General features: G+C 41.2%; 1 protein-coding gene across 3 annotated transcripts in view; it reads right to left on the bottom strand.

Annotated features, from left to right (window-relative positions):
• LOC137159393 (transmembrane protein 263-like) overlaps positions 1-27,613 on the bottom strand; it is a 286,196-nt gene that overhangs the window by 256,918 nt on the left and 1,665 nt on the right. Inside the window, exon 1 of one of the 3 annotated variants that reach the window (XM_067557612.1) lies at positions 508-638. The exons of the other annotated variants lie outside the window; for them this stretch is intronic. The gene's annotated coding sequence lies outside the window, so the exon portion shown is untranslated. Of the gene's footprint in view, positions 1-507; positions 639-27,613 lie in introns of those variants that run through there. 3 annotated transcript variants of the gene reach the window in all.

The raw sequence follows: 27,613 nt of genomic DNA, 5'->3' as shown, positions 1-27,613 counted from the left end.
TAATTATATAGCCATAAAAGGCATTAAGATATAGCTGTAATAAATACTGTATTTTCTTAACCTGTAGATGTATTTTCTTAATGGGTTTAATTCCCTGTGAATCAAAGGTATTTTCATGAAAATATCTTCATAGATTAGCCAGTACTGTTGGGGGTGAAATTAGGGCAGCTTTATATTTTAATTGGTCCAGGAGAGATCTTATCACATAATTGGCATCAGCTAATTTGCCAATGACAGTTTGGAAGTCCTAAGGATTTTCTTAAGCATCTGATATCTTCAGTTCAAAAGTGTGCATATTCTACAATGTAAAGAACAATCTAGTATTAGTTATTTAGTGCCTGATGACCCATTTTTGAGTTACAAAACCAAAGCAGCAAATCTGAGAACACACCACATTCTAAGTGAACCTTTCCATAAATCCCTCATGTCTTAAACAACCTTAGTGAATTAGGAAATCACAGTTCAACAGCTGAAAAATATGCTTAATATAAAAAAGATTAAACCTACTTGCCAAAAACACAGAGACTTTACAAAGGAGCTCCAACACAATCTGCCTCTCTTGGTCAGACAACATGAATGAAAAATCACTATGCTCAAATTGGTTGTAACAGACACACAACAGTGTCCAAGCCAGAGATTCTTCACTGCTTCTCACCTTTTGTCTTTTGCATAAGTACAGAGAAAGTGCAAAATGCTACCAGATGACAGCATTTTACATTCACTTTGCACAAGTGTTATGTGATGATGCAAAGGATGGTAGTGGAAAATCAGGCTCTCTCCATTAGGATTACTGCAAGCTGCAAATATTTATCCAGATGGCAATTCTGGTCTATGTTAGAGGCAAGCCTACTCTAGTCCTGAACCAGGTGTTCTAGAGACTAGGTAAAAAGACAGAACTAGCTGTGATCAAGGCAGAGGCCAATAGAGACGTTCTTATATCATTAATGGCCTACCAGCAAAAACCAAAGACAAGACTGAAGTAGTTCCTTACAGTTTTCTAATCTGGGTTGAATGGGGAATAAAAGAGTTGTTGATGAGGACACAGGCTCCTGAGAAAAAAGAAAAAGTGATCCAAGAGAATTATTCCTGTTCAACTCTCTTAGTATCTAGAGTCAGAAATTTTTGGAGTATTTTTCCTTTGGAAAATGTTGATTTGTTGAAAGTGAAACGTTTCACACAACGTCACCCTCAACAACAATAAAACTGTTTCAAAAGAAAAACTGAAAAAACAGTATTTTGATAAGTTGAAAAGGTTTCATTTTTACCTCCTTGGAATAGAACATTTTTTATTTTCCATTTTGAAATTACTTTTTGTTTCAACTATATAATATCAAATAAAAAGTCTAAATTGAAACTAAAATGTTTTGATTTTGTCAAAAAGACACATTGCAATCAATCCAAAATATTTTTGTTGGAATTTCACTTGACAGAAATTTTGAAGTTTTTGGGTTTTTTAGGTCTGAAATGGAAGAAATAAAAAAAAAAGAATTCAAGAAATTGCCTGTGAAACAAGAAATTTGGTTTCCATCCAGCTCTAGTATCTATCCCCCCTCCTTGCTAGCTGATCTCCAAGACAGACTGTATAAGAAATAGCCAGAACAAGTATAAATGGTTTGTTATGCATCTATATTGCCTCCAATGAGGAGTTTATGACTCACATACTAAACTAGAATGTGTACTGTTAATCCTGTATTGGGACTACATCATTAAAACATCTGACAACTACCTGTTATTGAAAGCTTAATAGTTTAAAAAGTGCATTTAAGATGCTCAAAATTGTTAAGAATTATTTAATAAGATTATTCAGTCTTTTTACAATGTTTTTTGCCTTTTTAGATCAGCATGTACATCACTGTTTGAACTCATGCTGAGTTCACTGTATAGCTACTGCTACTAGTTTGGTAATGTATCTGTCAATCTCTAATAACAAGTTGACTCCACGTATCCTGCAAATCCACGGTCCACTGTCATTTTATTTGATTGCTGCAGCTGCCTCGAAGAAATAGTTTTATAATTAAACTATAATTTTATTTGGATTATATTTGTTGTTGGTCTTTTCTCATTCTTGAAAGAGTAGCCAGGGCAGCCTTTAACTAGGTTTGAGCTTCTACCCCTTCACAGAGTAAGTCAGAGCAGCACAGTCTCCATAGCTGTGTGTGCAATGAACTAAATCATGTGGTTATAAATCTGTAATACCACACAAGACTGCTAGGTCCAGTCACTTCCATGGGTCTAAGTACTACAGAGGCAGTCCTTGCTATTTGCTCTGAAGCTCTCCCTCTTGTTGATTACACAACACCTACAGAAGAGAGAGGCTGCCAGACTCTGGGGACAAAATGTCCGTAACTCTATCTCTACAGATATCATTTAAATACTTTTTGGGTTAATGTGGGTAAATGCATCCAAGTAACTGCTGTTAGATAGTGCTGTTCTAGTTAAGAGTCTGTCCCCGTTTCAGATGCCTTTATTTCTAAGGGTTTGTCTACACTTACAGCGCTGCAACTGCACCGGTGCAACTGTGCCATTGTAGCGCTTAGTGAAGACACTACCTAAACAGATGGGAGAGCTTTTCTTGTCAGTGTAGGTACTCCACCTCCCTGAAAGGCGGTAGCTATGTTGATGGAAGAAGCCCTCCCGTCAACATAGAGCTGTTGGCACAGAGTTCGGTCGGCATAACTGTGTTGCTCAGGGGTGTGGCTTTTCCACACCCGAGCGATGTAGTTATATGGACCTAAATCCATAGTGTAGACCAGGGTTAAGTTCACAATTACTGATTTTTTTATGTGATAATCATATTACACATACCAGGATGGGTTATTAATATGCCAATATTAATCAGGAATTTAAAGAGGTACTGTCAAGGTTGTTAGGCCACATACTTGTCTAACTTGTTATGCACCCAAATACTTTGATAATGGGCATTGCATAAGAGTGAATAATAAATAAATATTGCTTTGCTTTCTACATATGAGATCAGGAACGAGAAGAACATGAAGGAAAAACTTAAGTACACACATTTATGCACCCCTGTATTCACACCCTATACACTATTGTAATATTTGTACAAAATATGCTTTGTGAGGTATCATTTAAAAACTAATGACTTACTGGTCAATAATATCAGGGTGACATGTATGTAGCAACCTTGTGTGTGAAGTTATGAAATCTCCCCCATGTGATGTTAAAGACACATGTTCAAACTCACATCGCCCCAATTAGGTAGAACTGGTCAAGCAAGCCAAACATAGGATGTGTGTTTACCTCAATTTGCATGCAAGCTGTAAACAGAGTACTTAGATAGTAAGAGAGGGAAGAAAGAAGAAAGAGAAAAGAAACTTGTTCTATTCTTTAATCAAAACTAATTTAGTGTTGTAGATTGTGTGGGTAATTCCACACAAGTGGCAAATTGTTGAATCTTGAGGGGCAACAGACCTAATATATCTGGACTGTCTAAGGAGAGAACTGGGCAGTGCAGAACACATTTTTGGGGGGAAAATTCAGGACTGGGAGTGTGTTGGGTCTCCCTGCATGTAGTACAAAGCTGCTGGAAGCCTGAGCGTGGCTGGCGTGTGCTGACAGGCTGCTGGGGTCAGAATTGCTGAACCAGGGCTTTGGCTATACACAGAGACTCAGGCTGTTTGTGAGGAGCCCAGGTTGGGAGCCATAGCAGCAGAGCATTTTGAAGAACCCCAGGTTGCAGAGCAGGTGATGACACAGCCCCTCACAGGTCTGGATTGCCCCCTGGAATGTCCTACATGTACAGAACTGTAGTACTACCTACTCTCAGCAGAAAAAAATAACTGGGATAGTCGATATACTATTGTGTGGTACCTGAAGGTACCAATACATTTTAATAGCAACCAACATAGTGCAGGTCACATTTCTGGCCAACTAACTTCAAGTCTCTCTTTTAGGAGACAATTCAGCTAAAGATAAACCCCGCCTTCCAAAATGAAAGGCTGCAGATGCTGGTTCTGTGGCAGACCAGTCTGTTTAAGGAAATTGTTAGCCAGTTGTGGAAGAAAACCTCTCTTCACAGCAGACAAGCACTCGCAGCATTTAGGTCAGCACCACAAATGTCCCATGTTAAGGACAACACACTTGTTCACTACATTGAAGAACCACATCATGCTTAAAATGTCATATGCAAATTTGTATGTTATTTCCATATAATGCAGAAGGCATAGTCCCAAGTAATTAGTGAGAAGAGCTCTGGTATTTGATCCTCCAAATTATTTCAGTGGAACTAAAATTAGCATGAAGAGCACTGGAGAAAACACTTCTAATGCATAAGAGTTGAACACAATCCCTATGGGGAGGCTCACTAGAAGTTGCTGCACGAGCCTATTGCCCTACATCCTGACTGCACTGAATGTCTATTGACTTTAAAGGGCAGTTCTGACTTGAGCGCTGTGGGTCTCTGAACTCTAATTTACCAGCTCACAACTGCTTTAGAAGTGAGGCATCCTCCTCCCAGATCTCAGCTGGCACTCTTATGTATTTGGGGTGTAAAATCTGCTGGCATTCTCAAGAGAAGCAAAGAGTAAGACAAAAGGCCAACTATTGACTGAAGCACAAATATCTAGCCAGTTCTGGTTACACTACATGTTGTTTTCTCCTGAGCCACTACACCTCTGAACACAATTTTGCGCAGGTTTTGTGTGTTATTCTGGTCATTTTAAATGTATTTTAATCGAACATTGTTCACGGGTGCTATACTGAGCCACTGAGTCGGAGAAGCTTCTTACCTTCTCCCGAGACCATGAGTTATGGGAGAGACCAAATGATTTCACCTTGATATTAGGTGTCACTACTTGCACTGCCATATCATTAAGTTTGCCTTACACCATCTATTACGAGACCCTGTTTTCTGTTGCTTATATCTTTGGCAAACTAACTGAAATTTTCCATGCGGGGTACCTGTCTCAAGCTGAATATTTTTGGAAAATTTCAGCAAAAATGATTCAGCTTCTCTTAGAATGAGAGCCAGGTATATTGATTTACCCACGTAAAATTCTTACAACCATTTTATTGAGATGCATCACACACTTTGGAACAGGGACTTAAAATTTGACAAGAGAATCACCGTGGTATCAGTGATGTGCATTTTGCCATCAACATTAAAATTTGTCCAATTTAATTTTTTGAGAGGCACCTCAGTTTGTATATATTCCATAGAGACTTGTTAGAGTTTGGCACTTAAATTCTCCAAAGATTCCATCTCTTCTCCATCACTGAGCTGCAGAGGCTAAGCAGGACTTTTCCTGCAATTGTTCCTCCTGGAACTCAAAGAGCCCGTCCCTCCGGGAACACCATGGCACAAGAACTAAGAGCAGGAAAACTGTGTCACCTATGCTCTCAATACTCCCGTTTATGGTGTCCAGGCAGGATGCACGAGAAAGAAGTAGCCAACTGACTGAAAAAACAGAGGGATGAGAAGTAAGGCCTGAGAGGAAGGAGAAAGACTAGGGCAGGGACAAGGAGCCAGTGGGAGTGGATAGAAGAGATAACAGAATGCGGTTGGAGCTGGTGTCCGAATCAATATAGGCTGGATGAGTTGGGGCAAAAGAAACTCAGATTACTTGGGGGACAGAGTTTACACACTGAAGGACTGCGAGGCAAGGCTAAGAGCTTCCTAATGAGGCTCCAGCCTGCCATCCTTTGATCCCTAATCTCTTTAGGATTCCTTGATAAAAGGATGGGGTTAATTCTGGAAGAATAAGGTTTAAAAACCCAGCTCATAAGCGACCAGAGGATCCTAGTGAAGAGCAGCAGCAAACGGGAGTTTTGCGAGAGAGTTTTGCAAGGAAGCATGACAGCATGATGCACCTAATACACATTATCTAAACTTGGGCCAATAACCCACCCCTTCCAAACACATACGCGCACAAACAAATAAAGAAAAGAGCAAGAGTAAAAATAATGCAGGCAGAAGTCCAGCAGCAGAGTGGGGGCTAACCAATGTATTGCACTGAATGCAGCATGTTTGATTACCTGCCTTCTGGGCAGGTGGCGTGTGTGTGCATTTAGTGCAAGCAGCTCATGGCCCTCAGAGACCATACGGGCCAGAGCTGCAGAACTGGAGGAGCTAAGGGAGACAGAGAGGTATGTAGACAAGACTTTCTGGGACACAGTAGAGTGGTTACCCTCCACCCCTCCTCCCCTAGTCTGACAGCCTCATTGCTGTTGAGGAGGGTGAAAGTTTCGAGGAAGGACAACATCAAACTGGAGCAGCGGTAAATGATCTCATAGTTGGGACCCTCCTTCCAGTTAATGTCATGATATCCTCTCTCACTGAGGATCTCTCTCTGAGGGAGTGGATTCCTGTTATTAGGAAGAGACAGATAATAATAATGGGGGATTCAGTTATCTGAAATATAGATATCTGGGTTTCTGATGAACAGAGGAATCGGATGGTGAATTGCCTACCAGGTGCCTACCAGCTGCAGGCCTCTCGAGATATCTAGACAGATATATGTGCAGAGTTAGGGAGGAGCTGGTGGTTGTGGTACTTGTAGATAGGGAAAGAGAGTACAGGACCTCCAAGATGATATTCTCTGAAATGCTTCCAACCCCATGCAGGGCCAGTAGGACAGGCAGAACTGCAGGATCTCAGTGTGTGGATGAGAGGATACTGCATGGAGGAAGAATTTAGGATTCTTAGGAACTGTGGAAACTTTTGTGAAAGGAGGAGCCTATACAGGAAAGATGAGCTCCACCTGAACCAAACCAGAACCAGACTGCTGGGCTGGCATGTAAAATTAAAAAGGTCACAGACGAATTTTTAAACTAAGGGCTAGGGCAAAGTTGATAGGTATGGAGGAGCACACGGTTAGGACAGACACATCCCTTGGGGAAGGATTTAAAGGGGGATGCACTATACCCTAGTAAAGAGGAGAGGAAAGGAGTTGCTAAAGTACAGATAGGAAGTGAAGAGAAACAGTCAAACAAAAAAGAGTCCCATTCAATTACATCACATTAAGGCAGACAACTAAATATTGACAACTCTGGTAAGTGCTTGTATACAAATGCAAGAAGTCTAAATACTAAGATGGGTGAACTTGAGAGCCTGGTATTAAATGAGAATCTGAATGTAATAGGAATCACAGAAAGATGGTGAAATGATGATAATCAATGTGACACGGTAATACCAGGGTGCAAAATACATAGGAATTACAGTTTAGTTCATGCTGGCAGGGGAGTGGCACTATATGTACAAGAAAGCAGAGTATATATAGTAAAAATCGTAAATGAATCAAACAGTACCATATGGTACCAAATGAATCAAATAGTACTAAACAGTACCTCTATGGATAGAAATTCCATGCTGGAATAATAAGAGTATAGCAAATATATAAGATGTTGTGACAAAGCTCTTCCTCTACCTTGGTGGGTCCAGCGCTTCCTTCTAGTGGTAGGTCAGGGAACTGTTTCACCCCTTAGTGTTCTTCCACTCGCTAGGGGTGGGTGAAAGTAATACAGCCTCTCTGCGATGGCTGCTCCCTGCTGGCTCCCAGTCCTGTCTCTGGTTCTCGTAGGCCCTTGCCTCTTCACTGGGGCTCTTGCCCCTCCAGTGAATCGCCATTGGGGGTGGTTGGGAGGGTCCGGTCACACCCTCGACTCTAGGCCCCAGTCCAGGGACCCTACAAGTAGCAGCCTTGTGCTGTGGCTTCAAGAAAGGTGCTAGCTTCCCTGGGTTACTTCCCCGTGCCCCTTGACTTAATGTCCGCATCCTGTTCGGACAGGGGCTCTTCCTGGCCTTCCTTGCCAGGGTAGGCTCTTGACCTCTGATGGCCCCACTGGGCGTGGTAGTGCCGAACCAAATGTCCAGTTTGATCTTCCCCTTCTGGCAGGGTCTCTTCTCTCAGGCCTCTAGGCCTGGGAAAGGTCCTTTGCCCTTTTCGGGCACGGTTTTCCCTCCCCCAGTCTTTATACTGTTGGGTTCTCTCCTGCCAGCGTTCTGCTCCTTCTCTGAAACCCTCCTGACTCTTGACAGTGTCTTGACTGCTCAACACTCGCTGGTAGCTCATTTTGCTCCCATAACTCCAGCCAGGAACTTGCAAGGGACTTGCTGATCCTGGGGCTGATACATCGCCCTTCTAAAACTCTCCAGTAGCCACCTGGTCTGACCCTGTCACAATATATATTATCGACGACTTGACCAGAATGGTGATGATGATTGTGAAATGCTCAGGGAGATTAGAGAGGCTACCAAAACAGAAAACCCAATAATAATGGGGGATTTCAGTTATCCCCATCTAGACTGGGAACATGTCACCACAAGATGGGATGCAGAGATAAAATTTCTAGACACCATGAATGATTAATTTTCGGAACAGTTAGTCCTGGAACCCACAAAGGGAGAGGCAATTCTTGATTTAGTTCTAAATGGCAAACAGGATCTGGTCCAAGAAGTAAATCTATCAAGTAATAAATCTAGCTGAACCACTCAGTAACAGCAACTGTAATGTCATTAAATTTAACACCCTTGTATGTGTGGGGGAGGGGGCGACAATACCAAAGAAACCAACTGCGGTAGTATCTAGCATCAAAAAAATTTAGGACTGCACAAAAATGAGGAAACTAGTTAAATGGATATTAAAAGAACACTCACAAGAGTAAAATGCCTACAAACTGCATTGAAACTTTAAAAAAAACATAATACAGGCTCAAACTATGTCTACCTCAAACGATGAATAAATAAACAACAACAACAACAAACAGTAAGAGGACCAAAAATTGCCACCATGGCTAAACAGAGTAAAAGAGGCAGTTAGAGACAAAAAGACATCTCTTAAAAATTGGAAGTCAAATTCTACTGTGGAAAATAAAAAGGAGCACAAATTCTGGCAAGTTAAGTATAATTAAGCGGACCAAAAAAGAATTAAGGGCACCTAGTAAAAGACACAAAAACTAGCAGCAATTTGTTTTTAAGTACATCTACAACAGGAAGCCTGCCAATAAATCAGTGGGACCACTGGACAATCGAGGTACTAAAAGAGCACTCAAGGAAGACAAGGCAGTTGGGGAGAAGCTAAATGAATTCTATGCATTGGTCTTCACTGCAGAGGGTGTGTGGGAGATTCCCACATCTGAGCCATTCTTTTTAGTTGACAAATCTGAAGAGCTATCCCAGATTGAGGTGTCAATAGAAGAGCTTTTGAAACAACAAACTGAAAAGTAAACAGTAATAAGTGACCATGACCAGATGGTATTCATCCAAGAATTCTGAAGGAACTTAAACATGAAATTGCAGAACTCCTAACTGTGGTATGTAACCTATCACTTAAATCAGCTTCTGTTCCAGATGCCTGGCAAATAGGCAACATAATGCCAATTTTTAAAATGGGCTCCAGAGGCGGCCGTGGTAATTACAGGCTGGTAAGCCTAACTTCAGTACCAGGCAAACTGGTTGAAACTATAGTGAGAAACAGAATTATCAGACACAGTTTACATGTTGGGGAAGACGCAACACATCTTTTGTAAAAGGGAAATCATACGGCACCATCTATTAGAATTTTTTGAGGGGGTCAACAGACATGTGAACAAGGGTGATCCAGTGGATATAGTGTACTTGGACTTTCAGAAAGCCTTTGTCAAGATATCTCACCAAAGGCTCTTAAGCAAGGTAGGAGAGGAAAGATCCTCCCATGGATCAGTAACTTGTTCAAAGATAGGAAACAGAGGGTAGGAATGAAGAGTCAGTTTTCACAGCAGAGAGGTAAACAATCAGGTCCCCCAAGGATCGGTACTGGGACCAGTGCTGTTCAAAATATTTATAAATGATCTGGAAAAAGGGGTAAAACAATGAGGTGGCAAAGTCTGCAGCTGACACAAAATTAGATAATTAAGCCCAAAGTTGACTGTGAAGAGTTACAAAAGGATCTAACAAAACTGAGTGACTGTGTAACAAAATAGCAGATGAAATTCAATGGTGATAAATGCAGAGTAATGAGTGTTGGAAAACATGATCCCAACCATACATACAAAGTGATGGAGTCTAAATTAGGTGTTACGACTCATGAAAATCTTTACGTCATTGTGGATAGTTCTCTGAAAACATCTACTCAATGTGCAGTGGCAGTCAAAAAGTTAATGTTCGGAAACATTAGCAAAGGGATAAGTAATAAGACAGAAAATATCACAATGCCACTATATAAATCCATGGTATTCCCACAACTTGAATACTGCAGTTCTTGTCTCATCTGAAAAAAAGATATATTAGAATGGAAAAAAGTACAGAGAAAGGCAAAAAGTGATTAGGGATATGGAACAGCTTTCATATGAAGAGAGATTAAAAAGACTGGGAATGTTCAGTTTAGAAAAGAGAGACTACTAAAAGGGGATATGATAAAGGTCTATAAAATCATGAGTGGTATGGAGAAAGTAAGTGTTATTTACCCTTTCACATAACAAGAGCCAGGGGTCACCAAAAGATATCAATAAGCAGCAGGTTTAAAACAAACATAAGGAAGTACTTCTTTACACAATCCACAATCAGCCAGCCTGTAGAACTCATTGCCAGTGGATGTTACGAAGGCCAAAAGAATAACTGGGTTCAAAAAAGAATGAGATACATTCATGTAAGACGTGTCCAGGATTATGTTGGCTAATAGTCCTCGATGGACCTAAACATGCTCTGGGTAATCCCTAGACCTCTGATTGCCACAAGCTGGGACTGGACAACAGAGGATGGATCACTTGATAAATTGCCCTGTTCTGTTCATTCCCTCTGAAACATCTGGGACCGGCCACTGCCAGAAGACAGGATACTGGACTAGATGAACTATTTATAAAAATGACCATACTGGGCTAGACATTCTCCCATTCTTAAAAGGGTCTGTAGCCAATAGAGAACAGTCTCCTCAGAACTTGGAAGAGTACCGGAGATTCCTGAGTCTCAATATTCCTCCAATCTCAGCAAGGATCATCCTGTAATTAAAGACTGCATCACAGGGGTGGCCAAACTTACTAACCCTCCGAGCTGCATAAGAATCTTCAGAAGTTCGAGAGCTAGGGTGCGCCTGCTGGTGCTTGAAGCTTCAGCCCTGCGACAAGGTGGTGGGGCTCAGGGCTACTGCCCCACAAAAGCTGTTTGCTGGGGCTCGGGACTTCTGCCCCGCAGGAGGTGTCTGCCAAGGTTTTTGTCTTGCTCCTGCTGAAGCCCTGGCAGGCATGCCTTGCAGGGCTGAAACCCTGAGACCCTCCTCCCTACTGGGAGAAGCCTCTTGCCCCACAACCACACTGCAGAGCAGAAGCCCCAAGCTCCAACCCCCCAGTCTGGTAAGCGGAGAATGGGGGAGCATGGAGGGCTCCATGAGCCACATTTTAACTAAAAAAGCCGCATGCAGCTCACAAGCTGTGGTTTGGCCGCCCCTGCTATATCATAAAACATATACGCCAGGGGGGCTGAATTAAGGTTGCACAGTAAACAGGTATTCTGGCATTTTATAACTTTTGAGTGCTTGATTTAGCAGGCTTAACATTCTTTTAACATGGTCTTTTTGTATGTAATATTACTTCATTTCACAGACTAGCCAATGAGAGGAGGAATCTGCCTTGCCAGTGAAGGTTCTGACTCCAGCCTCATGGATATGCTCCCAGGTGCAGGAGGCAGGGTGGATGACTAGAGTGAGTCCATTAACTTCATACAAGGCTCATCCTTTCAACCAAGTGTTTGGCCAAAGGATCTAAAAATTTAGCCTTTTTTCTTTCCCAGATGGCCAGGCAATTAATGGGGTAATTTGGCTGTCCCTTGTGGCAAATATTTTCACATGTTGTGTTAGGATGATGGGCCCATTATAAGTCACTTTCATGCCCCCAAACCAATATTCTTAAGAAAGTGCGAAGAATTACATGCATTTTACAGGAAACACATTGAGGAGCATTCAGCATTATAAAGGTGTCACCATTGAAGCAGAGCGAAAAATTTAATCTGAAACTTTTTCCACCAAAAAAAGTTAAATAAAAATGCTGATTTGGGTCAACCAAAACTTTTTGCAAATTTGTGTCAGTTTTAGTGAATTATTTTGGTTGAAATGAAAAAAAAATCTGAAATGTCAACACAAACCATTCCAACATTTAGAGAATTTCTCATTTTGATTTTCTGGGCTAGAATCACACAGCAACACTGGCTCTGTGGATGTGGGGAAAGCGGTGGACGTGATATTCCTTGACTTTAGCAAAGCTTTTGATACGATCTTTCACGGTATTATCAGCAAGTTAAGGAAGTATGGGTTGGATGAATGGACTATAAAATGGATAGAGAACTGGTTAGAGCATAGGACTCAACGAGTAGTGATCAATGGCTCCATGTCTAGCTGGCAGCCGGTCACAAGCGGAGTGCCCCAGGGGTCGGTCCTGGAGCCGGTTTTGTTCAACATCTTCATCAATGATCTGGAGGATGGGGTAGATTGCACCCTCAGCAAGTTTGCAGATGACACTAAGCTAGGGGGAGTGGTAGATACCCTGGAAGGTAGGGATAGGATACAGAAGGACCTAAACAAACTGGAGGATTGGGCCAAAAGAAATTTGATGAGGTTCAACAAGGACAAGTGCAGAGTCCTGCACCTAGGACGGAAGAATCCCATGCACAGCTACAGACTGGGGACCAACGAGCTAGGCAGCAGTTCGGCAGAGAAGGACCTGGGGGTAACAGAGGATAAGAAGCTGGATATGAGTCAGCAGTGTGCCCTGGTTGACAAGAAGGCTAATAGCATATTGGGCTGCATTAGTAGGAGCATTGCCAGCAGATCACGGGAAGTGATCATTCCCCTCTATTCAGCATTGGTGAGGTCGCATTTGGAGTATTGTGTCCAGTTTTGGGTCCCCCACTACAAAAAGGATGTGGAGAAGTTAGAGAGAGTCCAGCGGAGGGCAACAAAAATGATTAAGAGGCTGGAGCACAAGATTTATGAGGAGAGGCTGAAGGAATTAGGCTTGTTCAGTCTACAGATGAGAAGAATGAGGGGGGATTTGATAGCAGCCTTTAACTACCTGAAAGGGGGGTTCCAGGGAGGATGGAGCTAGGCTGTTCTCAGTGGTGGCAGATGACAGAACAAGGAGCAACGGTCTCAAGTTGCAGGGGGAGGGCTAGGTTAGACATTAGGAAAAAGTTTTTCACTAGGAGGGTGGTGAAGCACTGGAATGGGTTACCTAGGGAGGTGGTGGAATCTCCACCTTTAGAGGTTTTTAAGCTGCAGCTTGACAAAACCCTCGCTGAGATTATTTAGCCGAGGTTAGTCCTGCTCTGAGCAGGGGGTTGGACTAGATGACCTCCTGAGGTCCCTTCCAACTCTATGATTCTATAACATAGGTGGAGGAGGTGGTGGTTCTCATAGATTCCAAGGCTAGAAGGGACCATTGTGATCATCTAGTCTGACCTCAGGCCATAGGACTTTCCAAGAATAATTCCATCCTAGGGCATATCTGGTGGTGATGCTGCCTTTATAACTTTTAGCCCAATATGCGTTTAGCACACCTGGGATGGAGGAGGACAGGGTTCAAATCCCCCATTCAGGAGCAGGAACTTGAACTCCGGTCTCTGCCCTCCAAAGTGAATGTCCTAACCACAAAGCTATAGGATATTCTTGGGTGGGTCCTATTTAATCTGTTCCACTTTCTATGAAATACTTGAATACTCATTTGGGGAAGGAGGGAGGAGAGAGAAAATGATTCTATCACTCAGGGATTAAGGAACTCACCTGGGAGAGAAGGAGTGTTCCAGTCCCTGTGTCACTGAATATCTAATTATTTATACAAAGTGGAACAGCTTCAATAAAAGAAACTGAATGAGACCCACCCCAGCATATCCTATAGTTTGGGGATTGGGCACTCACATGGCGAGGAGGGTGGTCTGACCTGGGTTCAAGTCCCTGTTTCAAAGCAGGGATTTGAACCTGGGTCACCCAGGATTTCCAGAAGTGGTTTATGGTGCTTTAAAATAGTCATGATTTCGTCTCTCTACAGGAGAAATTCAGTTATCCTTTGCACTGGAATAAGTTTGGAGTAACTCCACTGACTTAAAAACTAAAGCCCAAGGATTTTAAAGCCTGTATTAAGTGTAGTATTTTAACTCTGAAAAAAGTTTTTAGAAATAGAACATTAGTTCCCAACTCCTGGCCAAGTTCCAGGTTTGGTAATTACCTTCTCTTTCCTTACCTAGATCGTCATGTTTCCCTGCTCCCTCCTGAATGCCCCACTCCCACCTATTTGTTCCCTTCTCCCGTGTGACTCTTCATGCCCTCTCAAATGCTGCACTTCATGCTTAGAACCCCATCTCTTCCACTGTTCACAAAGTAGCCTTCTTCTTCCAGTCAAATATTTCTCCTTAAAACTTGTGTGGTCACACCTTCTTGTGTTGAGTTTCATCAGCCAGACTAAAACAACCCTATTGGACTGCCCTGCCTGAGCCCAAATTCAGCCCTGGTGTTGAAATCAGGCACAACTTCATTGAAGTAAATGGATTCATCCTGGCTAATGCCAGCGCAGAATGTAACCCTCCATATAGAATTTCACTTGTAAGCTTCCCAGAGCAGGGACAAGTGTCTTTCTCTATATTAAGACAGCAACAAACATATTGTTGGCCCACCACCTATGAAATGGTTGTGCTGTGTACTGCTAAGCAACTACTGTACTGCATTTCATTTGGTCTGTAGGATGAGAGGGTTGGACTAATCCCTAGATAAAAATCACTTTTAGATCAGTTTGGTATGAAAGGGAACATTCATAATTCATCTTTCTACAGTGTCCTAATAAGAATATTGCAAATATTTTTGCCCTTTTGTTTAAAATGGTTACTATTTATTCTGTAAAAACCACACAATATGGGGCAGTTAAACTGGACACCTGCACTGGGTGTTTGAGGGCACAAGGCCTTCCTATTGCACATAAGGCACTTAGTTATCCAGTATAACTGAACACTTCCCCGTGAATTATTGCTCACATATCACATGGAGCTCTCAAATATTTGAGATAAAGCTAAAATATCAAGGCATGTTGTAGCATGTGTGGAAGGGAAATTATTGCAACTGGAGGTTCCACCTCAGCAGTGAATTTACCATATTGTGGATTTAAGTCGGTTTCATTTAATATAATATTACCTAAATTCTATAGGAAAGTGCCAATGGATCAGCCAGTCCTACTGATCATTTGTCCCTACTTGAGGGATTTCCAAATCTGCTGGATTTTCTGCAGAGTGAAAATTAATTGGTAACTATAAATAGGTTTGTGGGTTTTTGTTGTTGTTGTTTGGGGGGGGGGGGGGGGGAGGGGGTTTGCACTCATCTGGATTTAAGAAAGTCCCTTGATGGAGATTTTGTTTTTAATTTTACAAAAACAAGGTTCTCTTGCAATGAGAGCTTCTGTGCCAGGTTTCAGCCCAATGGGAATTGGGAATGCAGAGTTAGAATTCCCCCAAGTACACGGTAGGGATATGGAAATAGAAATGACATTTAATTTATAATTTTACATTTTTTGGAATTCACAGAACACTGATGAGTCAACAGCTCCAGAACACCATACTGCTCCTGACATCTCAGTACCAGAAATATGGCAATAAAAATGATTATGGTGATAACTTTTTTTAAAAGGCCAACATTGTCTAGCTGTGTGACAGTGAAGGAGAATGCAGTTTTGTTGTAGCCATGTTGGGCCCAGGATATTAGAGAGACAAGGGGGATGAGGTAATATCTTTTATTGGACCAACTTTTGTTGGTGAGAGGCATGTTGTTGAGCCACACAGAGCTCTTTTTCAGATTTGGAAAAGATACTCTTAGCAGCACAGCTAAGATGGAACAAAAGTAACACATATTCTAAAGGCCCATTCAAGATACAGCAGCCCATTAACACCTCTGCAGTCCTAGAACAAAAAAGGGGGCTTGGGGACTACAGATTGTTGTAATAAACCATATTACAACAGTTTGTCTGTTCAGTTCACAATTTTCAATGTTTAGCAGAGTTATGAATTTAAGCACCCAGGCTCATCTTTTGAACTGTTGTGCAGGTTTCCTTTGAGGATGAGGACCGATAGCGATCACTCTATATTTGACCTCTGTGAAAAGTGTTCACCCACAAGTTTTTGTCTTTTTTCATTTTCCTGAGTGAGTTCATTCGAGACGTAGTGACTGTCTGGTTTCACTCACATAAATCCTATTGTGGCATTTAGTGCAGTGGGTGAGGTATACCACATGTTGTGATAGGCACGTGTAGGACCTGTGGATCTTGAAAGATGTGTTGATCATTGTAGCAGTGGAGATGTCTGCAGATTGTACATTTGTTGTGCTGATGGGGTCTGGTACCTGTTAGTGGGTTATAAATTGCTGAAATCCAATCTATAAATCACTAACAACCCTCCCCACCCCAAGCTGCCTCAACCTCCCCTGCCTTCTTTTCCTCTCCCCTCTCCATGACTAGAGGGGTGTTAACACATATTTTAAGGGACTATTCAAGGTGAAGTGACCCATTAACTACTTATGCTAAACAGTCTGTTCCACCTTGTATTTAGCTGTGACAATCTGGTTACATTTCCTGAATCCTAGACCTGAAGAACAGCTCTGTGGATCTGAAAAGTTTGTCTCTCTCTCTCTCACCAACAGAAGTTGGTCCAATAAAAGATATTACATCAGCCACCTGGTGTCTCTATTGAAGGAGACTGAAGGAGAGGGCTATACTACAAATTTACATCGGCGCTGCTATAGCAGACATAGCATGGTCTATATCGGAGGGAGGAGAGAAGGGAGGGTAATAAACTATGTTGCTCAGGGATATGGATTTTTCATACCCTGAATGACATAGTTATACCGAAATAAGTATGAAGTGTAGACCAAACCTGAGATCTAAATATATTTGTAAGGTGTAAACACTTCAGAGAGAGAAGCTGTTCAGGGTGAGAACTGGAGTAATGGGATGAAATCACAACAGAAAAATTAGGCTACACATTTCCTAATGATGAGATCTGGTTTCCCAAAGGGAAATTGCAAAAAGTCCCATTGTTCAAACATTGTTACAATAGGGATCAATCACACTCTGGCCTCCAGGGGAGCTGAGGGGACAGACTGGATGGCACCTAAGGCTTTTCCATCTCTAATGTCCTATCTGTCAGCCCAACATACTGAGTGGTTCTGCTGCCGTAAAAATAGAAGAGGTAATAAATTATCTGCCAAAGACATCAAATCAGGCCCATTTATGGTATAAAAGTTAAAATTTTCTTTAAAATTTACTAAATAATTCACAACACACACACTTGGCAAATGTCAAATGTTGAAAGCGAGACCATATGCCATTTCTCCTATCTCAAGGAAATGATCTGATAACCTATCAACACAGTACCATCATGTCGAGAAAAAAGCAAAGCAAAGAAACCAACTTCAAAAAGGTGAATCCAAACCATCCCGGGTGAAAGTCAACCTGGTGCAGAGGGCTGGCAAGAAGCTCAGGTATCCTCTTAAATCCCACTTACTCCCTCAAGATAGCAATACATTGACCTTTTGCTAGTATAAGCCTGGCAAAGGACTCACCAGACCGTAACTTATACAGGCCTGACGCACATTACCCCTAATACATAGTTGTCATAGAACGCATTTAAAAGGTGCCATGTAAGGTATTATATGTAAATTGGCAACATACTGGTCTGAAAAATCATTGTGTGATACATGTATGGGTTGTGTACAAACAGTTGTGTGTGTGTGCGCTGGAAATATGACTCCCAATCACCTTTTAAGAAGAGTGCACCAGAAGACAGAGTCTGCACCCCAAGAATTCTTCTGGCTCGAGCCGGAGACAGCTGGACATTGGATAATATAAGAGGAGCAAACAGACATTTTAGTTATCCTTCACTTTGGAAATAAAGGAAACAGCAATTTTTGATTCTGTGAACAGTGTGTCCGCAGGCCTGGAGGGCTGGAAATGCTTGATATGAGTAAGAAAACTGCTTAGACAAGATTGTAACTTGTTAAAATTATGATTTAGTCACAAAAAAGCATGGGGTTTTTTTTGTTTGTAAGCATACCTCTCTCCTTTTCTCTTGCTTAGTATCATTTAAATCTGTTCTTTGTTAATAAACTTACTCTTAGTTTTACTATGAACCATCTCAGAGTTTGTCTACACTTAAAATGCTGTAGTAGCACAGCTGTGCCGCTGTAACACTTCAGTGAAGATGCTATCTACACCAATGGAAGGACTTCTCCCATCCGCATAAGTAATCCACCTCCCTGAGAAGCAGTAGCTGGGTTGACAGGAGAATTTGAACTGCAGATTTTTCACATCCTGAGCAACGTAGTTATATCGACCTAACCTCCTAGTGTAGACCAGACCTCAGTTCTGATGTATTGAAGTATAAAGTGAGTTCTCGGCCAAGAACATAAGAAGGGTCATACGAGGTCAGACCAGTGATCCATCTACCCTGTCTTCTGATAGTGGCCAATGCCAGTGTTTCAGATGGAATGGACAGAACAGGCAATAATTGAGAGATCTATCCCATGTTGTCCACTCCCAGCTTCTGGCAAACAGAACATGGAGTTGCATCCTTGACCATCTTGGCTAATAGATCCATCAATGGCTATCTTCCATGAACTTACCGAGTTCTTTTTTGAACCCAATTATCATTTCGGCCTTCATAACACCACGTGGCAACAAGTTCCACAGTTTGACTGTGTACTGCGTGAAGTACTTCCTTTTGTTTGTTTAAACCTACTACATTAATTTCAACAGGTGACCCCTGGTTCTTGTTTTCTATGAAGGCGTAAATAACAACACTTCCTTATTCACTTTCTCCACGCCAGTCACAATTTTATAGATTAATGAAGACTGAAGGAGTTTGCTGGTGAGGCAGACAGACTTGTGTGGCAGGAAGCTGACCAACAGTCTGATCTCCAGGTCACTCTTGCTGAGGCAGTGGGGTAATACAGTCACTTACAGTTCTGGGTGCCCTGAGCAGAATATCACATTCGGTCCTCTGCAAATGGGTGAATTTTACCCTGTGATGCACACGCTCAGTTTACCAGATGTTGTCAGGTAGGGTCCATTCCATCCTTGAACTCCTTCTCAGTTTGCTATTATATTTATCACATATGGAGAGGAAGAATGATCTATGGGTTAGGCTACTAGCCTAGAACAGGGAGACCTGGGTTCAATTCCCTGCTCTGCCACACACCTCCTATGTGACCATGGGCAAGTCATTTGGTCTCTCTGGACCAGATTTTCAAAGAGATTTAGGTGCCTGAAGATGCAGATAAGTGCCTAGTGGCATTTGCAAAGGCACCTGAGTAAGTTAGGCATCTAACCCCCAATGATTAGGTCCCTAACCTCCTTAGGCACTTCTAAAAAATCCCACAAGCCATTACCTGTATCTTCAAGCACCTAATTACCTTTGAAAATATGCCCCGTGCCTCAATTCCCAATCTATCAAATGGGCATAATAGCACTTCCCTACCTCACCAGGGTGTTGTGAAGATAAATACATTAAAAATTGTGACATACTTAGATGCTGTGACAATGGGAGCCATATAGTACCTCAGACAAACAGACAGATATTACTCTCTCCAAAAGCTTCCTTTTGACCTGATGTTTTCCATGTATTGCCTCAGTCAGAAAGTGAATAGCTACGAAAAACCTGGAAAACAATCCACTGAGATATTTGACTTATGTGAGGATTAAAAAAAAACAAATAAAATTAGAAAAATTGGATGGTTTCATTGCCTTTTTTTTTTTTTTTTTTAAACATTCAAAAAAGTACATTTAATTTTAAAAAATTCCAGCTTGGCAGGTACAAACTACTCAGTAATTAGTGTGATCTTTTTTCCATTTCAATAAATGAAATTAGACGGGATGAAATACTGCGTATTGCACATGTGCGGTGCTTCCTTTTCCTAATTAAATCAGCAAGCTCCATTCCAGCAAGGTGCATGCAGAGAAGCACACACAGCAAAAGAAATTCAGCTGAACTAGTTCAATGATACAGTGATTCACTTAAAGATACAGACCTTCATCCAAATATCTGATACCATGTTATTTTCTCAGCAATTCTAAGGTTGCAAGTCCTCAGCCCACTGAAGTAAACGGCAAAACTCCAATTTATTTCAATGGGGCCACAATTTCACTCTCCCTAATTCAAGGAAGCTATGTTGAGGGAAAATTAACAACACTGGGCACATGTGGCTGACTTTTGAAATACCTGATTTCTGTGCTTGTAATTAATTTAGTGCCTCCCCATACATCCCCCAAAAGTTAACATTTAACCAATACTTTTTTGACTACTGTTACTATAGGAACTTATGAAAATACACTTTAAGGTGCCAATATAGGAAGGTACTTAAACACACACCTAACTTTAAGCATCTGAGCAGTCCTAGCAAAGTCCCATATTTAAATACTTTCCTGCATTGGGTCCCAGGTAACTAACATAGTAGACAGCAATATGGACTGCTTTATTTATCACATGACTAGCACTGGTGTGTTTGATGGCTGGATGCTTCTTCCTAAAGGCAGCAAGTGAAACAAAGACTTTATTTGAGATTCCGAGCCTTCTAGACTGAAGTTTTATTTATCTCTAGAACAGGTGCATCACAAGCAGTGGCACTGCAAGCTCTCCAATACTGGACCTCACCGATGGGCCTCAATCCAACCTGCAAGGATCACTTCCAGAAATAAGGATAATTTAATTTCAATGGCGTACTGAATCTTTGTTCTCTTTTGCTAAAACTAACAAGCATGCTGGTGGGCTGTGGGCAGAAGACCCCTGTCCACTGGAAAGAAGACCCCAACCAACAATTTATTTCACACAGGCCACTAAACAGCTGTCAGATATCAATAACCTTTTGATCCCTACTAACCTGAGTGAGACTGGACCTGTTGTCCTAGCAATTAAACATATTTTAGCAATGATGGTCTAGGCTGCATACACAGAGGTCATTAGGTGCTCCTGGGTACATAATATCCTCAATCACAAATCTCAAGACTGGAAGTGACCTAAAGAGGCCAAGTAGTCCAACCCTCCTGAAAACCTAGACCAGGTCAGATATGTTCTTAAAAACCTCCAATGATGGGGATTCCACAAACACTCTTGGAAGCCTAGTTCAGAGCTTAACTAGCCTTCTAGTTAGAATCTTCTTCCTAATATCTAACCTAAATCTCCCTTGCTGCAGATTAAGACCATTACTTCTTGTCCTACAGTCAGTGGACATGGAGAACAATTGATCACCATCCCCTTTATAACAGACCTTAACATATTTGAAGACTTATCAGGTCTTCCCCCCCCTCCCCTCCCCAACAGAATCTTTTTTGTCAAGACTAAACATGCCCAGCTTTTTCAAACCTTTCCTCAGAGGTCAGGTTTTCTAAACAATTTCTCAATTTTGTTGGTCTCCTTTGGACTCTCTTCAATTTGTCCTGAAGTGTCACATCCAGAACCGAACACAGTACTGCAGCTGAGGCCCCACTAGTGCTAAGTAGAGTAAGAGAGTTACCTCCTGTGTCTTACATATTACACTCCTATTAATACACCCCAGAATAACATTTGCCTTTTTTGCAACTGTTTCACACTGTTGACAGACTCAATTTGTGATCCACTGTAACCCGCAACTCCTTTTCAGCAGTATTACCACCAAGCCAGTTATTCCCCATTTTGTAGTAGTGCATTTGATTTTTCCTTCCTATGAAAAGTACTTTGCACTTGTCTTTATTGAACTTCATCTAGTTGATTTCAGACCTATTCTCTAATTTGATGAGGTCATTGTGGATTCTAATCCTCGCAACCCCTCCCAGGCTAGTGTTAGCTGCAAATTTTATAAGAATATTTTCCACTCCATTTTCCAAGTCACTATTGAAAATATTGAATAGTACCGGACCCAGGACTGACCTCTGTGGGATCCCAATAGATATGCACTCCCAGTTTGACAGCAAACCACTGATAACTTCTCTGAATATGGTCTTTCAATCGGTTGTGCACCCACTTACAAATGAATTCATCTAGATGATATTTCCCAAGTTTACTTATGAGAATGACATGTGGAATGGTGTCAAATGCCTTACTAGAAATCAAGATACTTCATATCTATGCTTCCCTCTTAGCCATTAGGCCCAGTAACCCTGGCAAAAAAAGGAAAATTAAGTTAATTTGATATGATCTATTCTTTACAAACCCATGCTGGTTATTCCTTATAATCTCATTTTCCTCTAGGTGCTTACAAACTGATGGTTTAATAATTTGTTCAAGCATCTTTCCAGGTATTGAAGTTAGGCAGACTTCTCTATAATTCCCCAGGTCCTCTTTGTTCCCCTTTTTGGAAAGGCATATACTATGTTTGCCCTTCTCCAGTCTTCTGGGACCTCACCGGTCTTCCATGAGTTCTCAAATATAATTGTTAACAGTTCCGATATCGCTTCAACTAGTTCCTTAAGTACCATAGGATGAATTTCATCAGGTCCTGCTGAGTTGAATATATCGAACTTATCTAAATATTCTTTAACTTGTTCTTTTCCCGTTTTGGCTTTCATTCTTTCTCCTTTGTTAATATGAATTGTGTTGTATTCATTACCAGATGGAGAAGTGGCGCTCACCCTAAAAAGGATTACTTTTCTTAAGAAACATAACTAGTGCTATATAAACCACTGGGCAGACAAGTAATCAATGCATTAATAGTGCTGATTTTAAAAATTACTTAAAAAATACCACACCCCTCCCTCAAAGAAATACTTTTTCTTAGGAGTTAGACTGTTACCCTTTTGACAGTTGCCCACATTTTCATTAAGGAGTTGGGAGTTTCACAGAATCTCCAACTGAACAAATGAGCAAAAGATAAACGGCATTTTCTCACAAGCAAATTGAATGCAGGATTCACACTGGAACTTATTATGAAGAAAGGCCACCCTACGAAATTTAAGAGAACAATGTCTATTAGTTTTGGATATTATATTAGCGCCTTTGCAGTTCTCAGTATATTCATGTTGCATCAAGATATTTTTGTTTTTGAAGATGTAAACAAAGCCTATAATTCATAAACTAGAAATAAAGTAAGTTTGAGAGTTCTGTTTGTTTTGGACAGTCTCTCTCTGAAGAAATAAATTCTTGGCCCTCTTGATTAGGAGAGCAGGTTTAAGAAAAGTCTTATGCATCTTTCATAGTACATTGGCGAAGCCAAGCGAATTTCACCTTTCCCACTGGACTGTTTAAAAACACAACCAGATAAAAAGGCTTCATTGCTAACTCATTTGCTTTAAACAATATTACCTCCACACACAGCCTTAGGCAATGAGTGAAATGTTGCTTGTTTCCATCATTCTGGAGTTCAGCTGGAATGTTCTGGAAAGAAACACCTTTAATATTTGTAAACAAGCTGCTGGTGGAGTGCAAGTTAATAGCTGAGCTACAGATGGACAGAACAGTTGCTCCTTGACTGAGTACTTTTCATTTAAATGATCAAAAAAACCAGCTCTGCAAGACAGGATTAATGACAGGGAAGCCATTGGAAAAATCTAATACACATACAATATTTTAGTAGGGTGAGCCATGAAAACTTCCCAGGAACAGAGAATCGCCTACCAAATGGAACAGTGAAGTAGGAATCTAGAAGAAAATATTTAAAATAGGCTACTTAGTCCAGAGATGAAAAGTAAAAGAATAGGTAAGGTGATTTTGTTCAAGGAAACCTGAATCTGTTTTTTCCTCTTGGTCAAGAAATTCAGGTTGTCCCAATATTTTTTTTTAAAAAAACAAAATGAGTTATTTTTATTACCCTATGACACAGGTATACCACAGTGTGATCTGGGCCATGCAGAGGGATTCATGACCAAGGTATAACATATGCCTGGTTCCCTGCTATGCTCCAGGGAAAGAGTTCTTCAACTTGTAGTGCAGACGCCATGAGAACAGTAGACCAGGAACAAGTACAATAAGATCAAAGCCTCAGTATGAAGAGATTGGAGGAGAGCAGAGTCCCTCTCCACAGGGAGGGCTAAAAGGGAACAGCAGAGGTGGTGAGGTCTCTCTAGCTATCTCTAGAGGGATAATGATTGCCTGGAACTCCTACCCCTTAGAGCCAAGACTTGTGAGCCACTGGTATAAGGCAAGATAGGTCATTTACAAGCACTGGTGAGGAATGGAGAAACCTGAGGAAACAGCATTGTTGGGAGAGCTTCCTGGTACAAGAATTTTGATGTTTGGTTTGTTAATAAACCAGGAGGGGAAGATATTGTTTTTATAACTTTAATCATGTGTGATGGAGCTGAGGCCTGGCCTAATTAACACATGGGCAGAGGCCTCATTTTTTGGCAGAGAGAATTAGGGAGGTAAATGAATCGTCAGGCTGAAAACAGGACATTTATGCTAAATAAGATAAGTAAATAGGTCAGTAGGCTAAAAAGACAAAATCTGAGCCAGCTAAGATAAGAGGGAGAACATTCAGGGAACTATTTTCTAGACAACAAGGGACAAAGTAAGTTAGGAATGTAGAGATGAGATAAAGAGGAATTTGAACCATGAACAGCGAATGAACAGAACATACTGCACAGGGACTGGGTTCTGCAAAGTAACCAAGCCAATCCAAAAGTGTGCGATGCAATATATAGTAAATGCAATAAGATATGTAACGAATATAAAGAGAGGGTTTCTCTGTAACTTTGGAGCTGTGATGTACCCTGCATCCATCTACACTGTGTTTTGAGTCTAATCAACTCAGTAGAGCATTGCTGTATGCCAAATAAAATACTTAAGCCACAAAGACTGAAGTCAAAATGAATTCTTAAAAAGCCAAGTGGAAAGAGGTTTCAGAAAAAAACCCCAACATGTGATTGTCCCAGAAATAAGAGAAACTGAGGGTAAGGCATGCTGCAAAGATATTATAGTAGGAGATGCATCCCACAAACTGCTAATCTGTTCTGTTCTTAAAAATCCTAGATGGATTGACTGACCAAATGCTCAGGTGTAAGAGTGAAAAAGATGTTGACCTATGACCCTGTCATATCTCTGTAGCAACACTATAGTTATTTATGATAAGTTTGAATTGCTATCAGCTCGAAATATGCTGAGGAAAAGTAGGAGGACACAAATAATTGTGATGTTAGGCTTTGCGGTGATATAAAGCCCTGTTTTATTAGCGTGAGGCCTAGCGTGATAAGTTTATGCTAAGGATTGATTTTAAGTGAACCAAACAAGGCCCAAAGGCTTACACAAATTATGCCTTCTCATTCTGTGTAACAAATGAACACAGGAGACAGGTACATTGCAGGTTTATGAAAATTATTTTGCAATAAGGATAGAGCTTGGGGGCTTTTGCAATATTGTAACTAGGCAGTTAGATCGCATTGACATATATGATTTATTAAGAAACTGATTGACACACATGCTTAGGTCACTGATTAGAAGCAAAATTATAGACACCCGGAATGCCACAAATGGAAAATGGGCAGGCACCTTACCTTATTATGCTCATGGCTCATATGATTATGCATCCGAGTAATTACATAAAGGATGTGGTATAAAAGATCTATTCAAATTCTCCAAAAATTTGGATGCATCAGGTTCTTGAAACAGTGACAACCAGTTTTTGACTTGCTCTGATGTGCTCCACTGACTGAATTCTATCTTTATTTTCCATAACATTTAAGGATATGCGAGTATGCTATCCATCCTAAAACCTCTCTCTCTGTACATTGCTTTATGTTTGATTATATTAATGAGTGGACTGATCTGGTTAGTAATAAAGGCCTTTATTGGTCTCTGTTGAATATTCCAGGGGTGGCTGAGCCACATGCGGCTCTTTTACAGTTAAAGTGCGGTTCTCTGAGCCCCTCCTCCCATTCTCCACCTACTGGGAGAAGGGAGGAGAGCTGAGGGCTACAGCAGAGTGGTGGGGCTATAAGCCTCGAGCCCCGGCAGGTGTACGCCCCACAAGGCCATAGCCCTGAGCCCTGGCAGGTGCGTGCCCCAGCTTTCGAACTTTTGAAGATTGTCTTATGTAGCTTGGAGGGTCAGTAAATTTGGCCACCCCTGAATATTCCATCAATCTCCCAATTAACGAGAAATTTCTGTGTAGCCACCTATTAGGGAAGAGACCTGTGCTAAAATACTACTAATTATTCTGGTATAGACACATCTAATAATTGATCAGGCTACAAAGAAAACTGGCCCCTGCCTCAGTTTACTTGTAAATGCAACACGACTTCAGACAGGCTCTATACTGCCCTTTGGGCCGAGCCCACATAAGATTGGTGAGAATGCTCATGGCTAAGTGCAGTAAAGTGCACAACTGGCTAAGTGGAAACAGGGAATTTAGCAAAAGTAATAGGTATACCAGGAAAATTATCAATTTCTTTTCTGTTCAAGGAAACTGTGCCTGCAGGAAATCTTTTCATTTTCAGCCTCAGATGAAAGTACTGTTTAGCAAGCACGTCAATTTTTTTTGTTTGTTTTTAAAGATAACTCAGCAACTTGTCCAGATGCATTAAGCAGTTTAATTACATCTGCTTGGAGTAGATTCTTGGTTGTCCCACGCTGCCATAGGATTCCTCTTAGCCTGGATTAACAAGCATTCAGAGACAGAAAAATCCCTTAATGTCAGGGGTAGAAAGAAAGAAAAAGAAAAAAAAAAAAAGCCCACTGGCAAATAGCAAACTTTCTTTTGTAAGACTGTATGATATGAAGAAGTAGGCTAAAACATCAATTTCTGTATAATTTAAGAACAAACTGCATTTAATCTCTGATGATAATATATATAAAATGGTATTTTCTTATTGCAGAGATGTGCTTACTGTGTGTATCAGTCATATCCTCTGACTTTAGGGAGTAAAATAAGTCCTCATTGCTCTTTAAATAAAAACCTTTTTTTAACTGTGTTGGCTCTACAGGACTAAGCTTCTTGTGCATCATTAATAATGTTCCAATCAGTGACACGTGTGCACAGCCACAAAAGGGACAAGTGTCCCTGAGGGCACAATCTGGGGAAAATGGGGTAGTTTGAAGTACAAAATCTGAATGGTTTACTTAAATTGCAATAGTGGCTAAAGGCCTGAATCAGAATCCCCCACTGGCCTAGGTACTATACAAACAAAGGAAACATAGTCCCTTCCCCAAAGGGTTTACAGTCTAATTTGGCCAACACATCCTTTATTGCCAGTGAAGATGCATGAGAAAAATCAAAACCCTTCTTTATGCCAGATGGAGTCTGCAAAAATGAGTTCGGAAAGTCAGTTCTACTTGTAAATAGAGCAGATCTGACACGGTCATTAAAAGACAATGAACATGAAACCCACAATGCCATTATTAGTCATTTTCACAGTACTGTGAAGATAACATTCCAATCAGAACTGATGTGGTGCTGTTTTTACAACCCAGGCAGCTCTAGTGCCTGCTCTGGCCACTGCACAGAAGGTTCCCAAGCACCCAGAAAGTGAAATTGACATGACTGTGGTTAGCCCACTGCTATTGAGAGACCTATGACAGCTGTGAAACTGATAAGAATGGTGTCAATTTCATCCCAGCTGCTTGGAAAGGCTAGGAGTAGCAAAAGGCAGGCACTGGAGCTATTCCTGGAGATGGAGGACTTTAAAAGAACCTATGAAAGGTGTAAAGATTACCCACACATCTCTTTGAAGGAGATAGGAAGAAAAGCAGGGGAGAACC

Source organism: Emydura macquarii, unplaced genomic scaffold (genome assembly GCF_026122565.2).
Source record: "Emydura macquarii macquarii isolate MOO-44397 ecotype Brisbane River unplaced genomic scaffold, CSIRO-AGI_Emac_v2 contig_1876, whole genome shotgun sequence".
In the NCBI taxonomy this organism is placed as follows: domain Eukaryota; kingdom Metazoa; phylum Chordata; order Testudines; family Chelidae; genus Emydura; species Emydura macquarii.
This window is presented reverse-complemented; position numbering and strand designations above follow the sequence as displayed.